The sequence below is a fragment of the Antennarius striatus genome, chromosome 20 (genome assembly GCF_040054535.1).
Source record: "Antennarius striatus isolate MH-2024 chromosome 20, ASM4005453v1, whole genome shotgun sequence".
Lineage (NCBI taxonomy): Eukaryota > Metazoa > Chordata > Actinopteri > Lophiiformes > Antennariidae > Antennarius > Antennarius striatus.
The window spans coordinates 13980084-13998688 of NC_090795.1; positions in this window are offsets into that span (position 1 = coordinate 13980084).

Below are 18605 nucleotides of genomic sequence, written 5' to 3' on the forward strand. Positions count from 1 at the left end.
AGGACAATATTAGACAAAGACATGATTACAAAAAAGGGGTGCAGATTGTTGCACTCAAATTAATTTTTTTCCTCTCCCATATCATGAGCCCTGTGGTTGACCATGTGACCATGTGAATTTAGCAATAAACAGTTGAAACTAAAGTTATGGACTCGTGGCTCAAATATCATGAACATATATTAGTCACAATGCTATTTTATGCATAGTTTGCTTCCTGTTTGTACTTTTAAATGAGGTTCTAATTCTTAATCCTTAATGTTGTAATTTTCACAAGATAAACTCCCATTTTTACAGTAATTATAGTCTGCATTTATTTCTTCAGTGACCACTTAGCTAGTGACATTCAATGTTTTGCCATTATAACTGGTGGCTATTATTGATAGCGGCAGGAAAGTAAAGAAACTACCTACATCCAGACACTTAAACTATCAGAATAACTGGATTAATCTGCCCAATTGTTTGAACCCGTTCCACCAATATCAGTTATAACTAATAAACATTACGAATTGATGAAACTGTAAATAATAAAAGTTAAGGGATGCTTTCAATATCCTCCTGTTTTATATTTTTATGATTGTGAATACAGATTATCTCATAAAACTGTTTTAAGATTGTGCTATTGCTACTTTTGCTTGAGTTAAAGCTCTGAACATTTGGTCCATTGCTGTCAGCAAGGCTGAATTAACTAGCAGGCAACGGGCCAAGTCTGAGTCCCAGACTATGAAATGTTTAAAGGCTTGTGGTAATTTCATTAAATGCAAGTTTGTCATGAAAACGCACCATCGAATATCAACTGAAATGATAGAGACTGTGAGAAATCCCATCATTGTTTGGCATTAATGGGAATGCCGGCAATGCCGTTATTCTTTAGTGTTTACTGAACAATTTAAAGACGTGTATTTCTGTGTGATATACACTGAGCACAGTGAAGAAGGACAACCGTGTAAGTCACAATCACGTCAAAAGCTGTTCTGTGTGTGTCCGCGTCGGTTGTATCGGTGAATCTCAATGAATGTGACTATCTCTCACTACATAATTGCAAAGGGATTACTATTTTATCATTCCCTTTCAAGCGGAATTGTAGATTGTAAAATAAATCATTATCCAGAATTGCTATGAAATAACAGACTTGCTGCGGGAGTGAGAGATTGCCTCGCTGAATCGCACACGCACACACACGCTCGCAAGAAAATGGACTGACGGAGGCACACAGTGAGTTAAATGAGGGGAAATAATAAGGAAAGAGGAGGTTATCAAGCTCTGGGCCTGGTTCATTCAGCCCACCAGACTGCAAGTCATCACATATGCAGACTTGCCTTCTGAAAGCTCCAGCGTCAGGGTTTTCTCTCCCATCTCTCCCCCACTCTTTCTGTTAATAGAGTCTATTAGGGACCTGGCTTGTAGGGGAAATAAGACTGAAATCAGAGGTCAGTGACCCTCCTTTATGTTCCTGGCCTGCCAGCAATGCAGCCACAGCCATCACCACCGCCATAATAATCATCATCATCACGGTCCCCATCATCATCAGCCTCATCATTGATGCTCTCTGCATCCCTGTCATTCCTATTTTAATCCTCACTGTCACCTTTATCATCAAAACTACAAGTATCTACAGTACTATTGATATTTTTGCCAGCACAGTACTAATACTCTGCCACCCCCCCCCACCCCCCAGATTTCCCCTTAAATAATGCACATTTCCTAAAACGAAGCCCCATAGTAAATTAGATTGCACACCTAATTACCATGTTGCAATTAGGAAAAGAAATGAGAGAGGATCTGAGAACATCGCCAAAAACAAAGTGTGCCAGATTAGATTTTCTCCCCTCTCTCTCTCTCTCTCTCTCTCTCTCTCTCTCTCTCTCTCTCTCTCTCTCTCTCTCTCTCTCTCCTCTTTTTTGTTTTTTGTTTAAGCTCCAGAAATATGTATAAAGAGCTCATTTTGTCTTTCGGCACGGATTAATTTCTCCCTGAAACTCTAAAATCATCAGTTCCATTGAAAATTGAGATGCATCCTCAGAAAGAACCCGACGTGTCCCGACGTGTGAAGGAACGGCTTTGGGTGATGTTTGTCGGTGACAAACTGTAGCAGCCATAAAACATCTGGCGGCTGATGTCACTGAGGGTGACCTTGTCACAGACTTCACAGTGAACCAACAAACACGTCTGAGCGCCATGCAAAGTTTCAAGGGCATAAGTACAAGTCTCCATTTGAAGGATTAGAGTTTGATGGTGAAAATGTGTTTTACAATCAGTCCTGCTCTGTGATGTGGTTCAGCTAAATCGAAATGAGGCTTCTTGAAGAGCATTGTTGTTCCTTATAAAGTTCAAACTTCCGTTATGAACTATTCATTTGTTGCTGCCTATATTCACACATGAACCCAAACTATCCTAAATGTGGTTAGTTCTACAGTAAAGTGGCTACTTTACGCTTTAGGGGCGAAAGAAATTATAGTCTGATACTTGGCTCCCTGTAGTAAAATCACTGAACACAAATTCATCACAGTGAGTAATCTCTTTGAGAAACACTGATAATCGACATTATGCACATGACTTATCACAAGGAAGCTAACACGTACTGGAAGGTTCCTCATGAGGAACATAGAGTTAAAATAATATAAAAACTCCCACAAATTCCCACAAACTAACTGACAGACAATGAATATGAGGCCCTGGGGCCGTTTCCCACTTGTCCTGGTTCATATTTCAGTTTTTATGCTTAATTGGGTCCACCCACTGAGGTTTAACTTCACTAATGAGATCTGTCTCACTAAATAAGTAATAGCAATACACAGGGTGGGATACTCTCCCATAGACTATTTCGTCACTGTTCTTTGATATCCATGTACCTCCAAAAAGTAAATTTTTCATGAGCTAAGAAATAAACCCTTTTTGGAAACTTGTATTTTGGAGCTGGTCCGATGGGTTTTAAAATGGGTCCACTGGGTTTATTCAGTTTAAGAAGTAAGAAACTGTACTGAAAAAAAAAATCAAGATACACTAGATAAGAATGTATTAAAATGTTACTGGTTACCATAAAATATATACTGTGAATATCAGTATGTGAGTTTGAAGAAATCTTATATATATATATTTATATTTCTGATAGTGATACATTAAATCAGGAGATTTCCCCACCCCCCTTGATGTCCAGAGATTGGTGGTGGTGGCGGCTGATGACTCTGATGAGACTACGCTGATGAAAATGATAGATCTGTGAAAAACGGGCAGTGATGACAGCATGAATTAACTAGTGGTACGGAGAAAATCATATTAAAAGACACAATCAGTAATGCAATGGGGTAACAGTGTAATATGTTAATAATGATCAGAGGAGCTAACGCCATAGCATTGAATTGCAGATCTACATTGACAGCCACAGACAACGACAGCAGGAAATTAAGCCTGAACATGCAGAGTGGTGTGACAGGATGAGGAGAGAAATTTTGTGTTTAGTCTACCTGAGTGAACTTTAGTCAGAGCTTCATATGAAGATAGAAGGAATTCTTCAACATAAACTACCTTTGATATGACTCCATGTCATGTAGATAGCAGCGCTGCACGAACAAGCCCCTTTTCATAGACAGAACACTGTCTAGTGAAAATATACCCGTCTCCAAACACAAGCCATGGTCAAAGGACAAAGAAAAATACTGTCACTGGAATAATGTTGATGTATAGAATCGACATTAATACAACGAGATAATTTCATCACAATGTGATTCTGCTGATAGTGTACACGGTAATAAGGAATTATTACTGAGCCTCTAATGGAGACCTTCCGACTATATGAAACCGTTTCTGACTGAATGTAAACGTAGAACTCTGATGCATTCAGCTGAAATATAAACATGTACATGGGTGATAATTGTGCTCAGCGTGTCAGCGTATGTGATCGCTGTATTAAAAAGAGTCTGAGCGACAGAGGAGTCTTGCGGGTTCACGCTCAGTCCTCAGTAGATGCAACTCCAAGGCTCAAGGTAAATGAGTCCATTTGAATACAAATCCGGGTCAAACTGGGTCACAATCGTAATTGTCTCTGTAATTAGATTCACTCTCCAAGTCTGGCTTTTGTCAGTCCAACAGGCAGCCGCAGTGTACTCTGGAGAATGGACCAAAAATACACTGTTAGCCTGTGGAGCCAGGGGTCGAGCGGTCAAGAAGAGGCGAGGAGAGGTGAGCGTACATTCCCACATAATGGTCCCTGGTGTAATGACGTTTCTGTCCCTGCCCTTTCCCTCTCTCATTAAGACATTCTTGATCGGTCACATTTCTTTCAAACTATATATGCAATGCTTTGCTGGTTTATGCATGTTAATTATCCCTGTTGTTATGTTACTAAACAATGTGTTGGAGTCAGCGTCAGTGCATCCAGCCATAATAACTTTATTCTCACTTCTTACCTGTGAAAGACTCAGTTGTCACCCTCCTTCCTGTTTGATTCCTCACACATAAAACCATTCAGTCCTCAAGCCATGCATCCAATCCATGATCATAACAGCATTGATTTCATTTGTGACATCTAACCCAGATGTCAAGCTTCATAAAACCTAGTGTGACTTTTTTTTTTTATTTCTAGTACCATCATACAGGAAGTGAGGAGACACACTTATCCGTAGGAGTCGAGGTTTGAAGTCCTCTTCTCTCTTCTCCGGGTTAACAGTTTGCATTTGCATTAATCACCATGACAACTGCTTCCTGACTGTGTGTTATGCCTGGCAGAGAGACGAAGAAAGGAAGCGAGCAGCAGAGAGATGGCGATAGCCTCACGACAAGATGTGTTTTAATTTCACACTCTATCAATATCTTCAATACGCTCTGCACAAATTGTAATTGTTGTAGGAAAATATGAAGTCATCACACCGTCACACCACCTCTTATTTCTTTTTGCTTTCAAGTCCGGATTTGTCCGTTTCAACTGTGTCTCAGCAATACAAAGAGACATGCATTGTGGGTGAAAAATTATTCCTGAGAATCCGCCTCCACAGCCCTATATGTAAATTTAAACGTGCAGTGATTTTCCCCCGATAGGAGCATGTAACATACTCATGTCGTGCCATATATGATCTTCCTTTTTACATATAAACACTAAGAGGGTGCTCCTCCTCCCATACGGGGTGGGCGCTCTGCATTTCTGTTCATTAGTTTATCTCAAGGCCGTCTCCTATGGTAGTAAATCAATGGAAGTTTGTGCAGAGCTGTGTGTTGCACATGAGCTCACAGCTCAAAACCCCCACATTTTCAGTCCATCCTGCACCTGCCATCCTCTAATCTACTATGACCAGCTGTGGGTTCATGTCTGCACGCTTATCCCTACTATGACCAGCTAGTGGAACGCCTTTGGTTCAGGGGGTTTTCTACAACAGCATCATAGTATTTCTTTTCTTTTCTTTCTGATCCTTCTTCCTGGTTGGGTTTTTTTTGTAAATCAGAATACATCTTGTAAGGTTATCATAGGGGTACACATGTATATACAAATATAGATCCGAGGCAATATGGTAAAATAAAATATACAGCTTTAAATTCTTACCTGGACTTCTAGCCATCCATACAGCACCATTACTCTATTAACTGCAGCATGGGTTCACCGGTACATCACCTTCTAACCGTTCTGAAATGCCCAAACTCATAAATGATGCATTAATTTGATTTTATTGTTTGTTTGTTTTCAGAATTTGTTTCTAGAAGATGAATTCCTTATGACTCTAGTGATTACCTGATTTTTCTTCCAGCACCACTTTATTTTTTTTTAATGTAAAATCTTCAGTCGACTTCAACATCTTTTTAAAGTGGCACTTCATTTTGTCCAGACATTATTGGCTCTCTCATAATGAATTGTATTTTTGAATTTTTCTTTAGGGCTACCATCACATAAAAGATTCAGTTTTTCAAATATTTGGTTTATGCAGAACTGATGACATTCCCATCAGCCTCAGCTGTGCTTTGTGCTCGGTGCACATTAGCAATTCACAATGAAAGCTCACACCAGTGCACGTTATAACAGCACTTTTATTTTGAATGGCTACAAGGATGGAGGTCATCTTTGCTGGAACGGTTGGGGGTCAAGGAGAGGGATGGATGGAGGCTGATTGCCGGGGGGATGAATGGGGACTGAGAGGAGTCATAGTGCAGCTGAAGCGTTTAGGAACCCGGGGGTCAAAACTCCAGGTGGTGGTACTTCTAAATTAGGATACAGCTTCATCATCCCCCCTGAGATTCCTATAATAGAGAGGAAGAAGAATTGCTTAGATGGTCGTATTAACCCTGACGCACAGGTCTTTGATGTGGGAAGAAGGAGCACCAGTTGGAGCTCACGTGAGTGTGTGTGGAGATCGCGTGCAAAGGTGTTGCGACAGCCAGGGTTCAGATGTGAGACCTTCTCGCTGTGAGGCGGAGCGGCTAACAGCTGAGCCGCTGCGCCCCACTTTAAGAATCTGACACAACCGTGAGGAAGAGGAGTTGGACTCACCTTTACAAATCTGTGTCGGTGACTGAATTAGTAAACCACAGGTGGGCGGGTCAAAGGGCAGGGAGAGGAGCATCGTCTGGTTCCTTAGTGATAATTCACATGTTGGTTGTGGTAAACATGTCTGATGACTTCATCATGCTGTCATGTTGTACATGACCAACCAGTTTGGTTTTTAAACGACAACATAAAAGCATAATGTTTGCTTATAGTCACTATTTTGACATCTCAGCTCCATCGCAGGTGGATTTCATTCAAATGAGACACATTAATGTAGAAAAGAGTTTTATTCCATTTATTAAATGTGATTATTTTGTCATCGGGGAGAACATTTAAGAGCAGTATGAAGGAATGATGATGTGTCGTCAGATGATGGAAACAAACCCAAGCAATATTGTTCTTCCTTATTGAACTTTCATTAGAACTTAATTTAAACAGCTCTCCACATTATTTTACACAATTTCTTAATTTCTAAATCACAAATTGGGCTAACTTGTAGCTAAGTCTGCACAATTTGCTATTGACATGTTTGTGTATCATAAAAGGACATTGCCTCAGCAGTCCCACAGTCTTTCATCTGCAAATCAAAAAACAAGACAAGCCACATTGTTGAAGCAGCAGAGTGTAACCAGGATTACACATTTTCTAACTGAAAGGACTCCTTAACCTAAAAAAAAACTGACACTGACTTATTGGCAGTAAAAACACAGCGGCATGTTTTGTTTGTTTTTTTTAATCATCTTTAGCTGTAGAATGAATTCAATCTCTGATAAACGATAGTGTGCTTTCTTTTATTATAAGCATGAAAATGTCACCGTGTTAGGTCAATCATCAGTTTTATGTGTGTGATATTTACATTTAACTTTCATCATCTCTCATTAACACCTGAGGCTACAAACAAACCCTCATGCAGAATATTAATCCTCCTCCCTCCACACCTCCATCTCAGGAATTAATTTTGTCCTGCACGCCAGTATTCTTTGGACTCCACCCTAATTAATTTTTGGCCACACTAATTAATTATGTGCTGCGAAAAGTGAATAGCAGGTATGAAAATATCGTAGCATGTGACAATGAGGAGGATAGATTAAAAAAAAAATTTTTTTAAAGAATGGCTGCTGGCCTTGAAGGACGGTCTGCATGCAGTGCGATGTGAGAGTACCGGTATGTAAAGTAAAACACTTTAAAAGTATTTGTGACTCATCTGTTTGTTCATTTTAACCTCATATTGTGTTGTAGCATAAATACACAGCCTTAAGAGCTCTTCCCAAGTTTATCGCTCTACTGTCTGCCACACATATGCAAATTGTCTTCACAGCCACACAGGAAAGATAAATTTAAGAGTGAGTGTAAAAGGAGAAAGGGTACGCTCTTTCTATTTTTGACCGTCATGTTATTGACCATATTTCAGAGATTAATTGTAGCTCCCTGTGGAAAACATCTGTCCTGCAATTATTAAAGTAATTGTTTTGTTTTGCAAGCTTATTCTTGGGGTTATGGGGGTCCTGTGGTAAAATATAAATGTCTTGGGCTGTGGACCGGCTTTCTTGCATGCTGATGCATAAAGCTTCTGAGACAACACTTTGGAATGTTAAAAGGTTTCATAACCCTGGATCAACATTGAAGCTAATGGTAACTATTCTCTGGGAAGTAAGTGGCCTTTTAGTGCTACATTCAGCTTGGAGAAAAGCCGAGAGATACAAAGAGCAAGCATGAGGCTGCGTTTATGTGAAATGCTCACTTCTCCTCTTTTGGAGATTTTTTCTTTCTTTTATTTGTCTCATCAGGCTCAAACCGGTTTCAAAACCACAACAATAAGCTATTTTCAGAGATGGAATTCATCTCCGGTTTACTACTAACGGGTTGCCATTAGCTACTTGTGCATGTGGATTTTTGTTTTTATAATAATGGTATTATTAGCATTTAGACTGACTGATTTTCTCCTTTCACACTGTACAGGGTAGTTAAAACACATCTAAACCATATCAGACTAGATATGACACCAAAATAACAATGATATTCCAGCTTAATGGGTGTGAGTGTTGTAAGTTAGAGAATGTTCAGACCTCATCTATCCCATTAAAATCAATCCTGACCAATCAGGATGTACAGATAGAAGACACACTGACGATGCGTTTGAGACCCCATCACTCAGACCACATCCACAGGCATTCTTGGCTGCAGTGTGAGTGTAACTGCATCCAAGACATCATATGTAAAGGATTACATGTTGATTGATTTCCATTTAGTCTTCTGTAATAGGACTTGTGAATTTTAGGGTCTGTTACCCGCCAAGATCAGCAGAGGTTGTTTGTGAGCTAATAGTTTCAGGAATTTCAATCAATTTTTGGTGATTTCACCGCTGAACTAATAAACTCAGTATCCTCAGGCTCCTTTCAAAGTCACATAATCGTGAGGGTTGAGTCTCTTTTTTTCCAAATCCATTCGATAAGTCGGGAATCGTTCAATTAAATTAAGCTTCAAATGTAAGACGCTGAGTTTTTAATGTTGTTATGAAAAGTGTCATTTTGTTGCTGCGTCAAAATATTAGTCTGTCGGAAGTGTCAGTTTGGATTCATGGATCGCACTGATTTTGCCATTTACACCACATTTAAGAAAGATGCCAGCAAATAATCGATGGAAGCTGTGTGATAATTTAAAAATGTGGCAAAAATTAAATACTTTAAGATATTTTTTGCTTTCAGTTTGAAAAAAAAAAAACATAAGAAACTTTTTAAAATGTTTAACTTTAACCAAACAGTTTTGCTCTTTTAATAAATTCTGCAAGCATTTTACGTTTGTGTAGTTCCTAATTTTGTCCTAGCCTACATGGTTATGGAGCGGTGACATGACATTCTATAATAAGTAGTCATTCAAGACACATAAGGAGATTATAATGCCAGGTGCAAACAAACTGGACTTAGAGCTGTCCACTTGTGATGTATGATAATCAGAGTCTGAACAGGCGCTAAGAGCCTGACTGCACCAGATCACGTCCAATCACTGCAGCAGATTGGACATGATCTGGTGCAACAAGTTACTCTGCATTTTAATTATGAGAAGGTCAGACCGGAGTTTGTCGACTAGTGTCGTGCTTCATGTGATTAAACATGCGCCGGACGCATAATTTATAGAACACGGAGGACGCTTTGACCCCATCACCGTTTAAAATCTCACAAGATTTTGTTGGTGTAACATAAATAATGCCAGTAATTTATGGAAGAAAGATGAAGGGAGGTGGTGGGAAAGCAAGAAAAAAAAAAAAATCAATGATACATGTTTGGGCAATTTCATTCAATCGTTCATCAAACTCGTACTGGTTCCAGGCGTTATTTCCTCAAAGCGTTTTTATGTTTTTAACATAAGCGCTCACCAGAGGAACAGGAAGCTTCTGTAGCCAAAAGGTGTAGTTCCCACAGTAAACCTGCGGTTGTGTTGCATGTTCTTATAATGGCTTAGGTTCTGCTCTCCTCCAGATTTCACCGTGGTTGTCATTATGTATTCCCACTTCACACAATTGTACGAGGCAAAAAAAAAGTGCTAAGCTTACAACATTCGGTCAAAAAATTCAAACATACCTAATAAATTCCTCCTGGGTACCAACCCACACACTCCAAAAACAAAAAGTTGCCCATTTATTTACCAATTCATTTCCCAGGGTATCCTGCTCCAGTTCACATCGACCCCCCACCCCCACCCCACGCCTCCTGTAAAAGCTTACAGTGTCATTCACTTTGCTTCAGAGCAGGAGCTTGGCCCCGATCCATAAGAGCCAGTTCTCAGACTTCAGCCTTTTTCTCATTTGCATACTGTAACACAGCAGGGGAAGAAGATTCTCTTTCTCACATGAGAGGCCAAAGACTGTGACATAATTGTTTGGCACATTATTAACACTCGGTGGCTGTGAATGCTATCTCACATGCTTGGATGAAGAATACACTCCAGCAGAAATGTGAGCAAAAGGGGAGGAGTTGCTATCAAAGCGCTGAATTCCCACTGGCCTTAGAGGAACTGGTGGCCCACTCGTGTCTGACTGATGTCAGCAGCATTCTGTTGTTGCCCCACTTTTTGATTCAGAGCCCAATCGTTTTATTCCAGACACTTTTATTGAGGATCGTGTCTTATCATTGAGCTGCTCAAGGTGCTTTTTAAATTGTTGTCCATTCTGACTCACACTTTAACCTGTGGGCATCTTTTTTTTGTGTGTTTCTGAACAACACAAAAGCAGATTAACAGTGAAGGTGTTTCCCTCCTGCTCCTCTGCTGATATTACTTTTGGCCTTTAAGAGCCTCTGGAAAATTCCCCCTATGATGAGCTGGCAGCCTCTGCAAAGTAGAGAGGTTATTTCCATAAACCAGGTCACCGTGGTGGTGGTTGGGACTGTGATCACTCACATCCACTTCACCATGAGTGGGTACTAGTGTTCCGTCCTTCTGCCAAGCTCCGGTTGCTTCCCTTAAATGGGTAAAGGCTTTTAGTTCTGTAAACATGGAGGTTGCAGTAATACTTATTCACAGAAGGTTGTTATTTATAAGGCATGTGTGTCCAAAACGTGCCGGTTGAAAAGTCATGTAGGCCCATGTGCAGATCAATATGTTTAGATATTCCACTTGAATGCTTAAAGTTAGAAACAATAAATCATACATGTTCATTAACATTAGCCGATTAATATACTTGACTATGCTTTTTAAAAATGATATATATAGACTATTCGTTCATAAATTCATTGCATAATTACTTCTTTTATACATGCTGCATATCATAATGTTTGAAGGTAAAAAAAAAACCCACTTAATTCTGAGGTATAGACGACAGGTGGTCGAAAATCTTTGATAATTTGAAGGAAAATTATTTTATTAAGTGTTCTCTATGTCCTTATATGGTGTGATGTGTTAGAACATGAGAGACCATTAAACCAGCAGGAGCTCCCAGAATAGCTGCTGTTCAGATTCATTACGAATCTACCTGGAAGTTACCGCTGAACTAGACTTTCATCATTATGTCATCTTTTTTTGGGGGGGGGACTATTTGCCTTCTTAAATATATGAGTCATTTTGTTATGAGATAAATTTATGAGTATATACAGTTCTAATTTCTTTCTGTATCAATTTATTTGAGTCCAACAGACCAAACGTAATCTTATTTTAATTGACTACAGATTACTATCATACTATATGTAGTGCAGCAACAACTTTAAATCAATTATCAAAATAGTTTTTCTTTTTTTCTTTTTCTTTTTGTGAGTCCAGTAATTCAGCAGACACTTCAGGAGCTGCCCCGGCTTGAGGAACAGCTCTCATAAACATACTTTACTTTATTTTCTGGGATTTTATTGTCTGGATTATCCAAACAAAATAAAACACGTTAATTAGTGAGAGGAGATTTAAAGATGCTGGAAGGGCGGTTTTGTTTTGTTGGACAGAAGCAGCTGAGCTATTTCTCTTTTTCCAGTCTTTATGCTACAAGGTTCATTATTTCATCGTTCTACAATACACCGTAGTCCAACAAAATGCAAGCTGTAGTCCCTTTATGCTACACACGAAGAAAATATATATAAATAAACCGACAAATAATCATAAAAAAAACACATTCTTTATAGTGGAGGATGAATTCAGGAGTGTGAAGCCTAAGGAAAGGCGCTGCTCTGTATTCTGGCGGTGCAGGAGGGGATAAGGCTTCATATGGTGAGGGTGAATCAGTTGTTGCCCAGGTGTGGGTTTTTTTTTTTTTTGTTGGCTCCAGTAAAGCTCTCTTGTCTCAGGACATTCACATTCCATGGCGGTTTGTGATGCGTTCAGTCAGGATGCTTCCTGTTGCTCATCTGTTTAAGAAAAAAATAAAAAAAGAAAGAAAGAAAGGATGAGAAAGTTTTTTCCAGAAGCTTTGGTTTGAGAGCTGTCTGCAGGCTGACCAGCCTTACCAAAGCAAACACTGATACATATGTATGGTCTGTGTGTTGGAATTTAACTCCGGTTTGCTCCTCAGCTTTATTCCTTCAAAGAGCTCTACTATTAAGAGATATAATCCTGCCGAGCATCAATCTGCTGGAGATGCTTTTCTGATATGAATGTTAAGAAGGGAAGAGATGGGCTTTTTTTGGGTTTGCGCTATGAATGCAAAACGTTGATGCACACACACACACAGACACACACACAGACTATCGACGCTGCTCCAAGGTACGCTGAACCTATTTACTTCCTATTTGTTTTGTAGTCATGGTTGTAACATAGAACAAAAGGCTGGACTCCATTCAGTTTTGTACTTTAATTAGTTTACCACTGTTGCATATACAAATCATATTTCTGACAACACCCCAGACTTAATGGATCCCAATAAATGAAATGTACATTTTGAAAATTGAGCAGGCACGCTTCCAGAATAAAAGCCTAGTTAATCATACAGGGACAGTTATTCATTGATTCTCTCCACATCAAGTCGACTTCTGATACCACACTTCCTCCTTATTTTGCCGCCAGCTATTCATTCCTTTTATTTGCATGACAGACTTCATGCAGGAATCGTCTTTTCATTTTTTCCTGACATTGTTTGCTTTTTGTCGGTACGTATCCTGTTGTTTTGTTTAGAGGGTGTAAAGGTCTTTGGGAGACTGAGACAGCCGTATCAACCCTGTTTAGCATAAAGCTTGTGGCTGGCCCCGTCCGTGGCCTAATGAAAAGTAGAAGATAGGCTGTGCTTGTCATGCTTGGCCGGCCCTGTGATCGGCAGACTGTGGACAGTTACTCTGCTTGCATGCCAATTAATCTCACCCCCTGAATTTCCCACCCTTTCTGTTTTATTCACTGCTTAATGGGGAAAGTCTGAAGGTTGCTTTTCAACAAATAGTCATCACAATAGTCCATGTTGGATTTATGTGCATGACAAAAATTTTTTATCTGCACGTTATCTAGTTTTGCACTGATTGATTTTGTTGAATTCACTTTGCATGCTTGCTTCAGATATTGACTTTAGAGTCTAATAGTTTTATTTCGCTGCAGATACAATAAAGCTGCCAGGACTCCCAGTTGTGTTGCATTACAGCTTTCCACAGACTGTTAGATGCGTTTCAGGATCATATTTTCCACCTTTTGATACGGTGCACTGGTTAAAGGGCACTTTCAGCCGTATTAGCATGCTGCTCAGGCTGCCACTGAACATTATTATTCTCTCTTATTTATATGTCAGAGCGGTGGGAGGGACCTGGATCCCCAGCTCGAGCTCAAACGCTCCTGGCTGCATCTCAACAGACAGCCGGAGTATCTTTAAATGGCCAGTCATCACCATCGGAGAGCAGATAAAGATGGATTTCAGATAAAAATTCATCGGGTGAAAACAGACCTGAGTTTGCTGTTTTTTGGCCCCTCATCACTCATCCGCCATCATCTGCTACATGCTTACGCAGAAATAAAATCATCTGAAAACAGCTATTTTACAAATCAACAAAAAGCTGACAAAAAAAAAACAAAAACCCATTGATCATTAATAATGGACGTGTTGGCTGAGCTCACGAGGCAAGCGAGGAATCCAGGTTAGAATTTCTGGGATAAATATTTCATTACTAACATCTGTCTGTATATTCTGTGCCAATGTGTTTTGAAGTTGTTACAAATGAACGTCAAATGGAAAGTAAGTGAACAAGCCGTCGAGGGAACGGAACAAAGACGTACCACTGCTGGGAGGAGAAGGGAAGATTCACAGGAAGAAACAAGTGAACGGCAAACAATTTTACTTGGCTTATCAAACAAATTAAATATGCAGTTTGGGTGAACTTGACAGTGTTACTTTTGCACAGAGAAAAGGTTAGGAGAGGAGAGTTGGGATTGGGGGGGGAGGTTGTGTTTTTCTGTTTTCCCCCTTCTCCCTCCACTGTTGGGACAAAGCCATGGGTTGGACAGTACTTGCATTCTTTCACAGCTTATCCCAGGACTCCCTCAATTAAGCTCTAATGGGCAACCAAACAAAAAGAGCACTCAAATCTACAAAAAAAAAAAAGGGCAAAGGAACTCATTTTAATTTAGATAATTTTAGGTTCTTTTTTTTCCACGACTTTAAGGGGAAATACCCACTTAATTGCCCACACTGTTTCCAATTTCCTGTTTGTATTCATTGCCAGGGCTTCTGATTTAATAATGCCCAGAGGAATCCCTCTTCAGAGCCTAGGATGGAACCCGACAGCATCGCTTTGGCAGCCACTTAGAGCCACATCACAGGTCAAAACGTCAAGCAGCTCAGTTTGACAAGAGTTACGACAATTTCAAGTGCTCATTGCAAGAAATACCAGTTAAGTCAAAAAATTCAAGATATTACTAGCTCCTGCTAAATTGTAAGTGCCGTTTGTATAATCTAGAAGAAAAGAACATGAATGCAAAAGTGCCTATAGCAAGGCACCATACTGAGTCGAGACTAAAGCGGTTACCACATCAGAGCACATCCATATGAAATGAGGCACTGATCGGGCTGTTTTTTAGCTTCAGATAATATGGCTCCAAATCAACCCCCCCCCCCTCTCCCTGCACTGCCGCTTCAACCATCCCCACTAACAACCAAAAAACAAGGCCTACGGGACCAGCAGGCTGTGCATCTGTGCTAATGAGAGGATGACTTGTACCGATGCCGGGAAAAAAAAAAAAAACTGGGGGAAAGAATACATCTAATGGTCGATCTGTGTGTAAGTGCGTCACAGCCTTAGATAAATTAATTATGTGTGATTTTACTTATTACACATTTCAGTTTAGCTAATTTGGGGCAATCTGTTTAAAAATGTTTGGCCAGGGAAATTCAAAATTGCTGCTTTATTCCTGCGTGTTGTCTCCCTGCACTTTGAGAGCTGGAAGCAGAACGGGATGAGCATCATGAATGTAAACAAAACATCCTCGGTATGAGAGTAAATAACACAAACCTTCACCACTGACTTCTCTTTCTTTTTCGTAATTTCTATGTTTTTGGCCACATTATATAAAGACTTGTTATTCCGCTTCTATTCACGCTTCGGCTTGGTTGAAAACAAAGTCGCTGAAGGTCATCTCTGAAAAGCTCTGAATACCACTCCAAGTTCATAATAAATAAAAGACTTTAGCCTGATCTGCATCCTCATGAGAGAGCTTTTCTTTAACAAGAGCTGCAGCGCCCACAAGGACAACTACAAACACACGTCATTTTAATATAGTTAGCCGCGCAGGCGTTTCTTAGAAGCAGAGCAGAGACAAAAAAATTGTTTCAGAATTGGATGTAAATGTGAGGAGCAGCCCTGGGACCAGCCCATTGAGCTACTGACAAAACGTTATGCTGGGAAAATATACATATGTGCAAATAACTTAACCTAATGCAAAGCGCCACAAAATGTTCCCAACAATGCCAGTAAGAATGAATGAAGAGATCACTCCTCTTAACAAACTGGATATCTGCATCCAGGGTGCAGAGTTAACTGCCCTGTTGCCTTAAGGTTATGTTTATATAAAACTGAAATGTAACATTTTCTCTATATATGGTGAAGAAATGTTGATTAAACATAGATGCCCATGTTGATGCAGAACACTTTGATCAAGCTTGATGATTAAATTTGACTGTAAACACAATATTTCTCCACCATCTGTTATCTCTATACATACCACAGGCAGATATTCATAGAGATGGGCTTTATAGATTGCAGACAATCAGGATACATCTGTGCTAAAATACTTTTTTTTTTTTTGTAGCAGTCATTTCTAGCTTATGCAGACGTTCATATGTTAAGCCACCGTCATGCTATTCATTTCTCTCCAGTGAAAATTTGCCATTTATTTTAAATGAAAACCAGGCCATTAGAAAACTCTCTATATTATGTCACCTACGCATTTACAAATGTGACATTGCTTCATCATCTGTTGAACTATTTTTGGAGAAAGAAAAACGGCAACATGCTTCGTTATCAACAGAACTGTTCGTCCACTGACGTTTGATCGATAAAAACACTTTTTTCTGTCTTGAAAACACTTGAATCAAAGCAGCTCCCTCTCCTCCTTTCTGCCAAAAACACCCACTAGATTTGTTTCCCAGACTAGACAAACCCCTCCATTACTTACTGACACACTGGTGGGCTGAACCAATGGAGAATGTGCCCTTAAATCATGTATCAGGGTAATCCGGAATCGCTTTACACCCAAGTAGCTTTAAAGAGGACCGAAACTGGCTTTGCCGTTCAGTCATGGTCCTGTACCCCCCAATACCTCCCCATCCCTCCCCCCTTCTGTTTTCTTCTTAGTGTATCCTGGGAACCTGGAGAAGTAATTACATCATTATGACTCTCCTTTTCAGCTCATCCGATTTGTTTTGTGGGAAACTTGGTGCAGGAAGGAAGGAATCGCAGGTGTGTTTATAATTAGGACAATGGAGCAAAGGAACAGTGTAGATGTACTGCTGGGGGTGCAGATGGAGAGGTGTTTGTTGCCACCATTAGTTACATGTGTTTTCTTCCCCAGAAGCATCATTTATTACATCAGCTAAATATAGATTTTATCATCATTTGTGTTCATGCAAACAATTTAACAGAAATGACTGAAACAACCATTAAGACCAGAGACTAGAGGTCATAAGTGTGTGGCCTCATTAATGGACTCATAAACATAGTATCCCTCCAACAGGATTGTTTGCATCTTCATCCCCTTCCTCCCCCTCACAAAAAAAACAAAAAAAACCTAAAGTACAATCTCAAAAGGCAGACTGAAAGTAGACACAGGCTTAGAAGATTCCGACCCATGCATGAGTCCCAAACAGCTAGCGCCACAGTGTGCAGTGCAAACTGTGGCGTGTGCGCCGCTAAAAAAAAAACCCAAAACCCCGAAACAATAAAAAGAAGTGACACTGTTTCTGTCTTTTGTTCCCTCGTTCTCTCCGTGTGTGCCATATGCATCGCGCTCTTCCCTGTGAAGAGCTCCCATGTGACCGACTGGCTGCTGTCTTGGCGTGAACCTGCTGCAATCATAATAGTCACCAGTTTTATTTATAGATAAGCCCTGCTCTGACTGTATAATGAACTGGTAAATATGTTGCACAGATGAAACGCACAACTGTCACTGCACACACGACACGACGATGAAGGCATGAGGCCATAAACGGGAGATGTTACGGTGTAATTTTGTAAATTGATTTGCTTTATCTTACATTCTTTGCTTTCTGAGTGCAGTTATCATTGAAATGAGGTCTTTTAGAATAAAAATGGGATGTATCTGTAGTAAATACACTTGACGCAGAGACTGAGTTCAATAAGAAGTACCCATTTAAAAAGCCTCTGATAACTCTTTGAAATTCATCGGCATTGCAAATCGATTCTGACAGATAGTTTCACGAGATTTATTTTCCAGTATGCACATCCAACTGTGGCGTGCCCTACTAAACTTATTTTCAATTTGCTCAGTTTCACTCTGTTCTCTTGAGGTCACAGTATGTCAGCGGGATGCCACCTTCCATCTCTGCCTCTGACTCTTTTGCACTTCAAAGTCTCGCTGCACACCTCGAGATCACCAACTCTGCATCTCAGATGGAAAATAAAAGCCATACTCTGTGCTTTGAAGAACCTGATCCTAGAAGATGGATGTCAGCCAGTGTGGTTATGATACCACTGTCGGGTAAAGATGGAATTTTATTTTTTATCCTTTTGCAAACGCGGTGGCATTAGATGTGCTATTACAAGTCAATAATGTTCATCCCCAAGTGTTGACACTGTGCTGATGTGTTTGTGGATGTCATGCTACGCAGAAGGTAGTTTGTGGTAATATCTCAGGAGGAAGCCAGGATTTGTCCCAATTTAATTGTCATTTACGCACTCCTTTAACGCTAAATGCTGCTTCCTGTACTGCTGCAACTCTGCACCTCCCCACGTGGAATGAAATAGAAAAGGTAGGCTTCATCACATCTTGATTTGTCCAAATCTGCTGCACTGGATTTCTATATTATATTGCCCATATCAGAGAACAGCAAGTTGTAGCATACAGCAAATTCAGCAATCGATGTGAATGTGAAACATGCTTACTGTTCAGTGGACCGGCGTGGAGAAAAAAAAAAAATCCTTACTCCTGACACAACATTATTTCTATGAGCCTATTAGAAAATAACAGCATTTGCAAAGATGGGGGAGGAATACATTATCAGCAGTTAGGCTGAAAT